Source organism: Amia ocellicauda, chromosome 2 (assembly GCF_036373705.1).
Source record: "Amia ocellicauda isolate fAmiCal2 chromosome 2, fAmiCal2.hap1, whole genome shotgun sequence".
NCBI classification, from domain to species: Eukaryota; Metazoa; Chordata; class Actinopteri; order Amiiformes; family Amiidae; genus Amia; species Amia ocellicauda.
The window spans coordinates 39,787,673-39,800,996 of NC_089851.1; the positions used below are offsets into that span (position 1 = coordinate 39,787,673).

At 38.8% G+C, this 13,324-nt stretch overlaps 1 protein-coding gene and 1 pseudogene across 5 annotated transcripts in view; one reads left to right on the plus strand and one right to left on the minus strand.

Annotated features, from left to right (window-relative positions):
* Positions 1-13,324, plus strand: part of amph (amphiphysin) — a 92,619-nt gene that overhangs the window by 4,181 nt on the left and 75,114 nt on the right. The gene's annotated exons all lie outside the window — the stretch shown is intronic.
* LOC136711936 (uncharacterized) lies at positions 9,739-11,541 on the minus strand (annotated as a pseudogene).

A 13,324-nucleotide genomic window follows, 5' to 3' on the forward strand; every position in this document is an offset into this window, starting at 1 on the left:
CCCACCTGCAGATCTGCAGTGTACAAATATCCCACAGATATCCCACTTCATTGTTGATCTATTGGTCTCATTCTAAGGGTATTCATTGAAGAAAAAACTTTACAGTTGTAAAGCATGGCACGTTTGGCAAATGTATATGAAATACAAGTGTCACATGTGCGTGTCAATACACCTTCATGGGTCCTTGTGTGTATAGAGAAAATATAGAATGTTTATTTTCCCCAGTAAAAAAGGTGAACATTATGTGTAACAAATGAGGTTCTGCCAAACATCCACAATAACAAAATGTATAATTTGTGGACAGGGACAATATATGTTGATATTGCATGTCATTTTATATGAATTATGGTTTTACTTCAATATGTCATTTTTTTATTTTGCTTGTTTTTACTTATTTGTTCATTTTAGTGTTCATTATTTTGTGGGAGTAGAAAGGATGGCTGGTGGAAAACTCAGAGCAGGGGTGTAGAGGTGCAATGGATTACATATAAATCCTCACTCATACATACTACAATGTTATGTATTTAAATACAAAGCTGATCATATAAAGAAAAAAACATGTTTTCAAACCAAATACATTTGGCATTTTTTTAATATAAGTATAACACGTAATACAGGAAAGGTGGCCTATGTTCTTTTTAATTTAAAAAATAAAAATATAGTGAAACAAGCTTATTCCAGACTGGTTGTATTAAATGCAAGGACAAATTGAATCCAATTTAATTGGGATTATCTCTCTTTTATTATCACCACATAAACAACACCTTGAAGGTGGAAAATACACTCACCTAAAGGATTATTAGGAACACCTGTTCAATTTCTCATTAATGCAATTATCTAACCAACCAATCACATGGCAGTTGCTTCAATGCATTTAGGGGTGTGGTCCTGGTCAAGACAATCTCCTGAACTCCAAACTGAATGTCTGAATGGGAAAGAAAGGTGATTTAAGCAATTTTGAGCGTGGCATGGTTGTTGGTGCCAGACGGGCCGGTCTGAGTATTTCACAATCTGCTCAGTTACTGGGATTTTCACGCACAACCATTTCTAGGGTTTACAAAGAATGGTGTGAAAAGGGAAAAACATCCAGTATGCGGCAGTCCTGTGGGCGAAAATGCCTTGTTGATGCTAGAGGTCAGAGGAGAATGGGCCGACTGATTCAAGCTGATAGAAGAGCAACTTTGACTGAAATAACCACTCGTTACAACCGAGGTATGCAGCAAAGCATTTGTGAAGCCACAACACGTACAACCTTGAGGCGGATGGGCTACAACAGCAGAAGACCCCACCGGGTACCACTCATCTCCACTACAAATAGGAAAAAGAGGCTACAATTTGCACAAGCTCACCAAAATTGGACAGTTGAAGAGTGGAAAAATGTTGCCTGGTCTGATGAGTCTCGATTTCTGTTGAGACATTCAGATGGTAGAGTCAGAATTTGGCGTAAACAGAATGAGAACATGGATCCATCATGCCTTGTTACCACTGTGCAGGCTGGTGGTGGTAGTGTAATGGTGTGGGGGATGTTTTCTTGGCACGCTTTAGGCCCCTTAGTGCCAATTGGGCATCGTTTAAATGCCACGGCCTACCTGAGCATTGTTTCTGACCATGTCCATCCCTTTATGACCACCATGTACCCATCCTCTGATGGCTACTTCCAGCAGGATAATGCACCATGTCACAAAGGTCCAATCATTTCAAATTGGTTTCTTGAACATGACAATGAGTTCACTGTACTAAACTGGCCCCCACAGTCACCAGATCTCAACCCAATAGAGCATCTTTGGGATGTGGTGGAACGGGAGCTTCGTGCCCTGGATGTGCATCCCACAAATCTCCATCAACTGCAAGATGCTATCCTATCAATATGGGCCAACATTTCTAAAGAATGCTTTCAGCACCTTGTTGAATCAATGCCACGTAGAATTAAGGCAGTTCTGAAGGCGAAAGGGGGTCAAACACAGTATTAGTATGGTGTTCCTAATAATCCTTTAGGTGAGTGTATATGGCAAGTCAAATGATAATTTAGAGATTTCTTTAATTCATGTAAAGATATCATTAAATATTTCAAGATATCTCTAAATCATTTAAGGATATCTGCAAATCAATTAGAGAGATCTGCAAATCATTTAAAGATATCTCATTTAAAAGTACATTTAGAGATATCTGCAAATCATTTTATAATACATAAATAATAATAATAATAATAATAATAATAATAATAATAATAATAATTTAGATATATCTGCAAATGACTTCCTGTGTATTTAGAGATATCTCTAAATCATTTTGAGATATCTTCAAATCACTTCCTGTATGTGGCCGAAGATTATCACTTCCTGTTAATTATTTTCTCTGTAACTGAATGAGGAAACAGTAAGTGATAATCTCATCTAACATACAGGAAGTCATTTGAAGATATCTTGAAATGATTTGCAGATGTCTATAAATCATTTAAAGATATCTTCGAATCATTTAGATATATCTGCAAATCATTTAGAAATATCTTTAAAAAGCACCTTATTTAGATATCTATAAATGGTTTACAGATATCTCTAAATGATAATTTGGCTTGCATACAAAATATATTCTTAACGTGAAAAACAAATTAAACACAAAAAACTGAAATGTGTTAGTTGCATAAGTAACTAATGAGTCAACTCTTGGTAGAACCACCTTTGACAGCGAAGCTTAAAGCTGTGAGTCTTTTTGGGTAAGTCTCTACCAGATTTGCATATCTGGTTCCTGTAATGTTTACCTATTCCTCTTGGCAAAATTGCTCAATATCTCTCAAGCTCAATGGGCACTGCTGGTTAACAGCAGCTCTCAAGTCTTACCACAGATTCTCAATTGGATTGAGGTCTGGGCTTTGACTGGGCCATTCTAGGACACTCAGCGTCTGAGCACTTTTGGCTTTGCGTCACACATCGTGTTTTGCATTTAGGCCAATTTTGGTCTCATCTGACCAGAGAACCTTTTGCCACATATTTGCTGCATCATCCACGTGCCTTATGGCAAAATCCAAGTGGTATTTGATGTGACAGATTTTCAGCAATGGCTTTCTCCGCACCATTCCATATAGCCCAACATTGTGGAGCGCCCGGGTAATAGTTGACATATGGACAGTTTCTCCCATCCTGGAACTCTGTAGCTCCTGTAGCTCTGTTTGCCTTTTGGTTTCTTCTCTGACCACCGACCTCCTTGCCCGGTCACTCAGTTTCAGTGAATGACCTGCTCTAGGCAGAGTCGTGGGTGTGCCATTTTGTTTCCATTTTTTATAATGGATTTAATTGTGCTCCAAGGGATGTTCAAAGTTGGAGATATTTTTTCATAGACCAGCCCTGACTAGTGCTTTTCTAGAACTTTCTCTCTGGCTTGTCTTCCTGGTGTGGTTGTTTAGATATGCTCTCTGGCATGAAACAGAAACAGGTGTACTTAATCTGAGATCATGTGACACTTTAATTGCACACAGGTGGACTAATTATGAAGGCAATTGGCTGCACCACAGCTTATTTAAGTGTGTCACAGCAAAGGGGGTGAATACTTATGCAGTGGAGACTTTTCAGTTTTTTATGTAATTAAAAAAATAGATGTTCCTTTTCAAGAGTGACATTATGTAATACTATGTGTAGATCAATAACAGAAAATGACATGTATGTGTATATATATATATATATATATATATATATATATATATATATATATATGTGTTACAGGTCATATAATCAGCTATGGGTGAAGACAATTTTTTAGAGAAACATTGATACAAATTTCAACAGACAAATTTCTGTAACATTATTTATAAACACAATCTATAACATCACCATTACCATCAGCCTATATCGATCCACTGCTGGATGAAAGTTTCCAGAAGATGTTTTCACTTGCTTTGATCTACAGCTTCTCTATTCCTTATCACAAATTGATGGTTGTCTACTAGGTATTTTTTCATCTCATAGGATCCATTCAGTAGCTTCCTTTGTGCATCTTTGATCTGTTCTTGCAGTGTGTCTGGCACATCTCTACTTTAACATTTTCACTCTTTCAATTATGTCACATATTTTTGTTTGTTCTCAGTTCAATTCATTTCTTTTTCGATCTCTTCTCATTATTCCAAGCAGACATCCTTCCACGCTCCTTTGTGTCATTGGAAGTTTCTGTATCATTTTTGAGTTAAGTGACCAGGTTTCACAGCCATAAGTGAGTACTCTAATAGGTTGCATTGATCAAATACTTTTCTCTTCAGGCAAGTGGGTAGATTTCCTTCCAGCAGTATGCTGTTTCATCCAAATGCACTCCATCCCAAACTCTTCTTTTGATTTCTTCCAAAATAACTCTGTCTGCACTGTATTTGTTGTCCAAAGTAGACATGACATGACTTCTTCGGGTAACTGTTGATCTACTTACATTTTCTTAGTTGTAAATAAGCTGTTAAACATGACTTTGGTTTTACTCAGGTTTGTTTAACGTCCAGTTTTCTTGCTTGCATCTGAGAGTTCTTGAAATTGAAGCTAGATATAAATCTAGCTTTATAAATCACAGCTCTCAAAGCAGCTACACACATTTTCCATAGCATAAAATGTATTAATAAGTGCTATTAGATACAGTGCTTTGCAAAAGTATTCAGACCTTTCCTATGGTGTCCCATTTTGTGAAATTACAAAATAAATACATTTCTTTAAACTTCAAAGGTAGAGATGAGTTACAGTAAATGTCAGTAAAAAATAAAGACAAAAAAGTGAAATATTTTGATAGCATAAATATTCAGCCCCCTCATCTTTGGTGGAAGCACCTTTGGCAGCAATCACAGCTGATGTCTATTTGGGTAAGTCTCTACCAAGTTTGCAAACCTTTTTGGTGCCATTATTCCCCATTCTTCTTGGCATTCACTTTCTTATTCTTAAGCCACTCCAGTGTAGCTTTGGCCTTGTAATGTGGATCATTGTCCTGCTGAAAGGTGAATTTTCTTTAGCAATTTTCTTTTAGTATGTGCACCTACTTAGCTCCATCCATTTTTAATTCAGTCCTAACAAGCTTTCCAGTCCCTGTTGAGAAGAAGCATCCCTGTAGCATGTTGCTGCCACCATGTCTGACCGTAGGGATGACATTGACTGAGAAATATGCTGTTTAGATTAAAATGTTCGTCTGGTCTCATCTGACCCCAACACCTTTTGACACATTTTAACAGGATCTGTAAAGTGTTCTGGATATTGGTGCTGTTTGACTGATACACATTTTCTCCCAACACAGCCATTGAACTCTGTAGCTCTTTCAAAGTTGTTGTTGGCCTCCTTGCCCAGCTGCTCAGTTTGGAGGGACGGCCTGATCTAGGCAGTGCCTCGGTGGTACAATATCACAAGATATTTTTGTAGCCTTCTCCTGATTTCCAGTGACTTAACCCTGACTTGTTTTGAAAGCTCCGTTATGGTGGAGTCTTTACTTGAAATTCACTATTCTGAAATTATGAGAACCACTATTATTACACACAGACAGAGGCCATTCAACTTATTGTGTGGCTTGTTAAGGTAATTGTGTGCACCTGATTTAATTAAGGTTTGGCGCAGCAAAAGGTCTGAATACTTATGTGCTCATTTTATTTCATGTTAATTCTCTATTTACTGCTTTCATTTTGTTTTTGCTTTGAATGTGTGGTGTAGGTTGTGTATATAACACATTAATTCCTACTTCAAAGGGCCATGACTGCAAGCTTTTAGGAACAAAATGTGAAAACTGTAAGAGGTTCTGAATATTTTTGCAAGGCCCTGTAGGGATGAATCATTTTCTTCTCATAACATTTACATGACGTGCTTCACATACATATGGTAATTTAGTTACAGTATATGGAAAGGTCTGGATGATATTTATGGGACAAGATTCTTAAGACTGTATATGCCTTTTTAAAGTCACATTTTAGACACCTGTTCATAGTAAACACCATATTCTGTACTAACAGAACAATACACGATAAACAATAGAAGTACAGTGGCAGCTTTATTCATTGTTAGATGCTGCTTTCTTCTACTTATAAATATATCCAGTAATAAGTGAATGTCTGTAGTGTCCTATTAGCAGGTTGGTAAATGTTTATATTTTCTTCTGTGTAGTCTATTGCAGAAACATCTGGTGGCTTCCAACCTCCTTTAAAGCTTGAATAACATCTGATGTAATAGAATTGCTGTGGCTTTCTCCCTACCTGCCCGTTACAAAAGTCACACTGGCAAAGCGTGTGCCAGATTAAATCTGAACTTTGACCCTCCCGCTCAGCTACAAAGCTGTACATCGTAGTGGTTACATGATTAGGAAAAAGGAGCATCTCACCCAAAATGAAGCTGTAGCTGAGGACTGTTTTGTAGTTTTTTAATAGCTGGTGAGTGAATGATTTGATTTAATCCCAGCCCTAGGGCTGAACTAAATCAAAACTGTGACCCACCCGCTAAAAGCAAACTACAAAGGCTGTACATCTTGGTGGTTACATTTATGATTAGAAGAAAGTAGCATATGACTAAAAACGAAGAAACTAAGTACAGCTTTGCAGTTTTCTATTAGGAGGTGGGAATACATTTTGATTTAATCCTAGCGCTTGTCTCTTTCCCATTTGCAGCTCAGCTTATTTTAGATTTAATACAGACAGAAGTGCCGCTGCAATATTCAGAGCTGCTACCCTCCCACAACTTTGCGTCTTACCAGAATGCAAACATTTGAGCCGACCAATGTATTAGAGGTTGAATATATTGTATAAACCATATAGTGTATATGGTTTATATTGTATATATAAAAATGTTCCAAGATCAGTGCTTGAAAGGTGAAATCTCATGCAATTCTCTTCTGTTGATGAGATACATATTTATGTTCCTGTTTATAATTAATGTATTCATGGGATGATTGTTCATGATTTCTCAATAGGTGGCTTACTGAGGAGCTACATTCACTTCTTTGGGCTGGAGGACTGAAATAGTTTAAAAATTCAAGTCATGCACAACATGGCACCCTAGTCAAAATTGAAGATTTTGAAGATACATATGAGTATTAACCCTGATAACGATATCAGTTGATACTAGAATTGGTATGACTGGAGTAAAACTGTAGTAATGCCAACAACTACAGATGTTTACAAATATAGTTGTTATGTTTCTGTACATGCTATTTCATTTCAAGAGGTAGAGCAAAGCAATGAAAAAGACAGGTGTCTCAGTTTAAGAGAAAATGATGCAGAGTGAAAAAGAAAACCAGATAACCCAGAAAGAAATTGGTCAAGTTAATTAATCAAGGAGAGAGATTGAGTTACATGGTGAGAGACAAATGAGATGGAGTCAGTCTATAAGAAAGCCAAAACAAAACAATAAGAAATGAGATCTGGTTTGGCTATGAAGTGAAGAAAAGGCAGATTATATTAAGGAATATTTGGTATTGGTCAGCGTAGAGAGTGGGAGAGATCAACTTACGGATTTCATTTTATTTTATTCTGTAGCAGCTAGAGTAGCTCAGAATTTGAGAATCAGTTGACATTTCCATTTCATTTTGCTAAGAAATTAAAAAAAGCAATAAACAATTGTGCAGGAAAATATACATACATTTGTGCCTCTGTGCTTTGTGTGCTGTGAGCCTGGAGTTTTCTAACAAGTAACTGTTAATTTGCCTGCATTCTTTCAAAATGAATTATGGGAACTTGTTCTTTTCAACTTCTCAGTTACCCCTTATTAGTTTATAAGCAACCTTACTTGCTTCTTATTAAAGTTGAATTGTTTCAAACCTATCTTTGCTATCGGCAAATGACCTTCCAACGTAGCTGACAATTTAGAGGATAATAATTATTATTCATGAGTAATAATGGTTATAATACTGATGAGATGGGAAGGCTTATTTTAGAATGCCCATGAAATCACAACTATAGTTATTTCGATGACCAATCAGACACTGTTTGTAAAATGTTAAAATGTCCCAAAATGGATATATAAGCTTTGTACTTCCTTGAAAAGTTTGGAAAAACAGCATTATACTTGTTTAATACTTTCTGTTGCTGTGTTCTGCTTTTTATTCCCGTGCAGGTAATAAATTCTGATTAGATCTGCAGACTCCAAATCTTTCTTCCAGCCCACAATGTTTTCCCCCCCGAAGTGTCCTTTTTTGAAACATCGAATTATTTTCCAAAAGAATAGAAAACTTTAGATTAAGATTCATGTGATGTAAACAAACACTCAGATAGAATTATTTTAACAATAACATTTTTATTTGTACTTGCTCTGTCATTTTTGACAGTGAGTTTCCTAGCTATTCCTCTCTGCTATGTAGTATGACAGGCAGGTCAAAATCAACAGCTGTTAAACAAAACAAACTTTGTTTAACATGACACAAACTCAACTCTAATAGGATATGTTGTGATTTCATCAAAGTATTTCACTTTAATGCTGTGGTACCATGTTTACTTGCCCCCCAAAATATTACTTAAATCATTATATATGTATTGTAGGTGCATATTTAGTTTTCTTATTGTATTTGTTTATAGTGCTGTAAACTACTGTGGTTTTCAGGAAATAGTTGTTATACTGTGGAAAATAGAAAGTATTGTACAGATAGGCCTATTTGTTTCTGGTCATAGGCTCGAATTGGATGACACCAGGAATGACTTTATTGTTTATTTTCTCCATTTATTGTTCTCCATCGTTTGGTAGTGTTCTTCAGTTTGTAACTAAATATGTATCAGTTGGTATGTTTTTATTTAACTGGAAATGTACATTTTAGTGTAATAAGTGTACTGTCACGTGTAGATGCATAAATTGACAGTATTATGAGAGATTAATTGATATCCTTGGAAATATTACATTACCACGTATTACCACTTACCACAAATTATGTTTTTATGTAATTAAATTGGCATTTGTACTTAATTATAGATTAGATTAACTGAGCTTGTAGGAAATGTGTGTTTTGATGGATTTGGGGATGTAACAGTCACTTAATAAATTCACATTCTAGACATTCTACAATTTTCACAGACATTTGTAACAACTTTTAACACAGATTTTGAAACAATTGTTACAAATATGTATTTAAAAACTTTAATACGGGGAATCAAACTTCTAATCATTATATAACAATTAAATGAATTGAAGAGGACATAATTAGATGAATGTTATGTAAGATAAAGTTGATAGTAAGTTCTTGGGCATATATACTGTGATAGACTTGTGCAAAAATAATTTTATTTTGTATGGCACATAAAGTATGATCACCTGTAAGCTCAGTAGCTACCTTATACAGTGAGGGTAAATGTGCATAGTCTTTGGCTTTTATGTGGAGGAAAACATACTGTGAAATGCTGACAACCTTTTTGTCTAGCAACTAAGGTGGGAATTACAAATGCTAAGATTCTTTCAAGTTTTATTCCCTGTTGCCATTATTATTATTATTATTATTATTATTATTATTATTTCTTGGCAGGCACCCTTATCCAGGTGCAAACAAAGTGCAAAAATACAGAGAAGTACAAGGCATCAATCATTACAAATTCAACTTAGCTAAAACATAGTAATTCAAAATAATACATTTTACAAATTCCAATTTACAATTTACACAAGTACAGTAAGAGACTTCCTACATCCTGGACGGTGAAAGCTAAGTGCTGTCAAGATGTAGGGTTACAGACGAGGGCTACGGGAAAGGGAGCAAGGAGGAAAACAATCAAGAATGCGAGGAGCATAATAAGCTGAAGTGCTATCTAGCAGGGATAGAGGACTAATATTACAAGTGCTGTTGGAAGAGATGCGTCTTGAGTAAGCGCCGGAATGAGGTCAAGGACTCTGCTGTTTTGACTTCGGTGGGCAGGTCGTTCCACCATTTAGGGTTCAGGGATGAGAAGGAGCGGCTCTGGAGGAAGGAGATTGGAGAGGAGGCAGAGTTAGCCTTCTGGCACTGGAAGAGCGCAGTGGTCTGGAGGGGATGTATGGAGAGACGAGTGACTGAAGGTAGCTTGGTGCAGTGTGGTCAAGACAGCGGTAGGTGAGGGTCAAAGTCTTGAACTGAATGCGTGCCGCTATCGGGAGTCAGTGTAGGGAGCGGAGCAGTGGAGTAGCATGTGCGAATCGTGGCAGAGAGAATACCAGACGAGCCGCAGAGTTCTGGATGAGCTGGAGCGGCGGGTAGTAAATGCAGGCAGGCCGGCCAGGAGGGAGTTGCAGTAGTCCAGGCGGGAGAGGACCAGTGACTGGACGAGTAGCTGAGTTGAGTAGTCGGTGAGAAAGGGGCGGATCCGGCGTATGTTGCTCAGGAAGAATCTGCAGGTGGGTGTCAGCGTGGTGATGTGCTGGGAGTAGGAGAGTGCAGGATCGAGGGAGACTCCTAGATTTTTAGCGGAAGAAGAAGGAGAGAGTGTGGTGGATTCCAAGGGGATCGAGATGGGGAGGTCACCAGAAGGTGAGGAAGAGTGGGGGAAAAAGAGGAGATCTGATTTGGAGAGGTTGAGCTTGAGGTTGTGCGAGTGCATCCAGGCGGAAATGGCAGAAAAGCAGGAAGAGATGCGTGAGGGGATGAGAGGGTCAGAAGAGGGAAAAGACAGGAAGATCTGGGCATCATCAGCGTAGAAGTGGTAGGAGAAACCATGGGAAGTGATGAGGGGGCCCAGGGAGCGAGTGTAGAGAGAGAACAGGAGCGGGCCCAGGACGGAGCCATGGGGAACGCTTGTGAGGAGAGGTTGGGGGGTGGATGAGGAGCCTCGCCATGTCACTTGGTAGGTCCGGTCGCTGAGGTAGGAGGAGAACCAGGTGAGAGCAGTCTCAGAGATCCCAAGGTCAGCGAGGCAGGAGAGGAGGATGGAGTGATCAACGGTGTCAAATGCTGCAGAGAGGTCAAGGAGGATGAGGACTGAGGAGAGGGAGGCCGCCCGAGCACGGCTGAGGGAGTCAGTGACAGCCAGGAGAGCCGTCTCGGTGGAGTGAGCTGTGCGGAAGCTGGATTGCAGAGGATCAAGGAGTGAGTGTTGGGACAGAAAGGTGGACTGCCCGCTCGAGAGTCTTGGAGAGGAAGGGAAGAGGTGGATGTTGAAGTCTCCCAGCAGGATGGTAGGTGAGGACAGCGAGAGGAGGGAGGAGGGAAGAAAGTCGAGTTCATCCAGGAAGGAGGTGAGTGGACCAGGTGGACGGTAGAGAACTAGAAGGAAGAGGTGAGAGGGAGAGGTGATTTACACTGCATGGAATTCAAAGCTGTGGGTTGAGATATAGGAGAGAGGGGGGGGACAGAGAAGAGGAGAGAAGGGGAGAGCAGGAGCCCTGTTCCTCCTCCCAGCCCGGTAAAACGAGGGGAGTGGGACAGGACAAAGAGAGAGGATAAGGCAGCAGGGGTGGTAGAGTTGTCCGGGGAGATCCAAGTCTCGATGAGAGCGAGGAAATCCAGAGACTGGTGGGAGCCGAAGGCAGAGATGAAGTCGGCCTTGGAGGAGGAGGGGGGGAGAGGCAGAGAGATGAGGTTGAAGGGATTAGGGAAACAATGGCGCGCAGGTGCACACCAAGAGGAAGGAGAGAGCAGGACAGGAATTGGAGAGATCGTCATGGTTGCCTGTTGTTGCTGTTGCTGTGCAGCGTCTTCTCGCTGGAGTCCGCGCAGCTAGAGTCCCTGCCCTTTGTAATTGGGGCCCTTTGGAAGGGGGGCACTGAAGGCTGCTGGCGCTGAGGGGTGGGGGGCTGTTAAATACTTCACCTGTAACTAATTAGGAGAGTGCGTTCAACCTGTGTTGCGTTGAATGACACAAGGCTAGTCAGGATGGCCCTCCCTCCCACGCAGGACTGCTAATAGCACAATTACTGGCTGCTTAATATCTGAATACAGACAAAGACAGTGCCAGATACACGCAGTTACACTGAACAATAGCTCGTAGTAATGTTAAACAAATGCCAAATAATCACAGCCTACACACGCATCTGATTGCAGACAGGGCATGTCGAGTGCGCTAGGTTACTGGCTAATTTCACTAACAAACTAACAGTCACTGCTTTTCCAACAATACAGGTGCAAGATATACAATTTGGTGCTAAACACCAAACCACATAAACAGTCTATGTAACTTAACTAAACGAGGAAACGCGAGAGAAAAGCGATACTTAGCTGCGGCGACTGGAGCGACTTCTCAGCTGGCTTGTCCGAGAGTCCGAGAGTCCAGTGCCATGAGCAGAGAATGGAGGGGCATAGATCATAATGGTCTATCTGCCATAGCCACTGCATCCGCCGTTTGATCTTTATATTTCTTACATAACTAATTGTATTGCTCATAACTCAATTTGTTTTTTGTTTTGATTAACATGGTTGGTGTACACATGAGGCAAGATCTTGTAGCATACATTTGGTTTAGTGTCTCTTGCTTCCATAGTAACATAGTAATTTTGTCTTGTGTTTGCAGTTCTGGCCAAACAAACACATTGTCTTCTTTAAATTTCAAACTTGTTTGTAATGAAACATATTTATTTATTATGCCTACCTTCATCTACTATAAACTACAAAACAAATGTAGGTTTCTGAGCTGTTGGTAGGGGATCTTTTGTATGCCTTATTCTTGGGTATTTACAATTTTGGATGAGATTAAGATGTTACTTAATCTATCACATGTAATTGTACCTTCAGGCCATTTCAGAAATGAAGGGCTTTCTTATATAACCAATAGTTTTTAAGATGTCTTGAGTTTTGTTTTGTAATATATTGATTATATATCTTTTAGGATGATATTATTATTATTATTATTATTATTATTATTATTATTATTATTATTATTGTTGTTGTTGTTGTTGTTGTTGTTGTTGTTGTTGTTGTTGTTGTTTGTATTTCTTAGCAGATGCCCTTATCTAGGGGAACTTACAATTTTCACAAGAGATAATGTCAAAACAAGTGCAGTAAATACCACTGGTACAAAATTCAACAAACATACATCATAGTACACATGAGCTAACAAGAGCAAAGAGAAATGTCCCTAATATGTGCTAAGGGGTGGGGTAGGGATGAAACAAAAGAAGAAGAAAAAAACAGGATTGAAAAAATACTCCCACTGCATAGTTTAAGCCATTCCAGAATTTACAACCCACATGCTGCTGTATTACCATCGGGGGGGTTGTTCAAATTCACTTTCCGTTTCTGTTTTATTGTTCAATCAAACGGTAGCTAGAACTACACAAATACATAATAAACCAAATATTAACAAATACACACAAACAGAATAAAGATTTAAAAGAGTTATGAACAAATGACTCCATTGAAAATTCTTTTAAGTTGTATAAAGTTGCAATTTTTTTTTTGTATGTGTTATGAAGTTGCTGACTTATATTGATATAAGATAAAAATAACAATA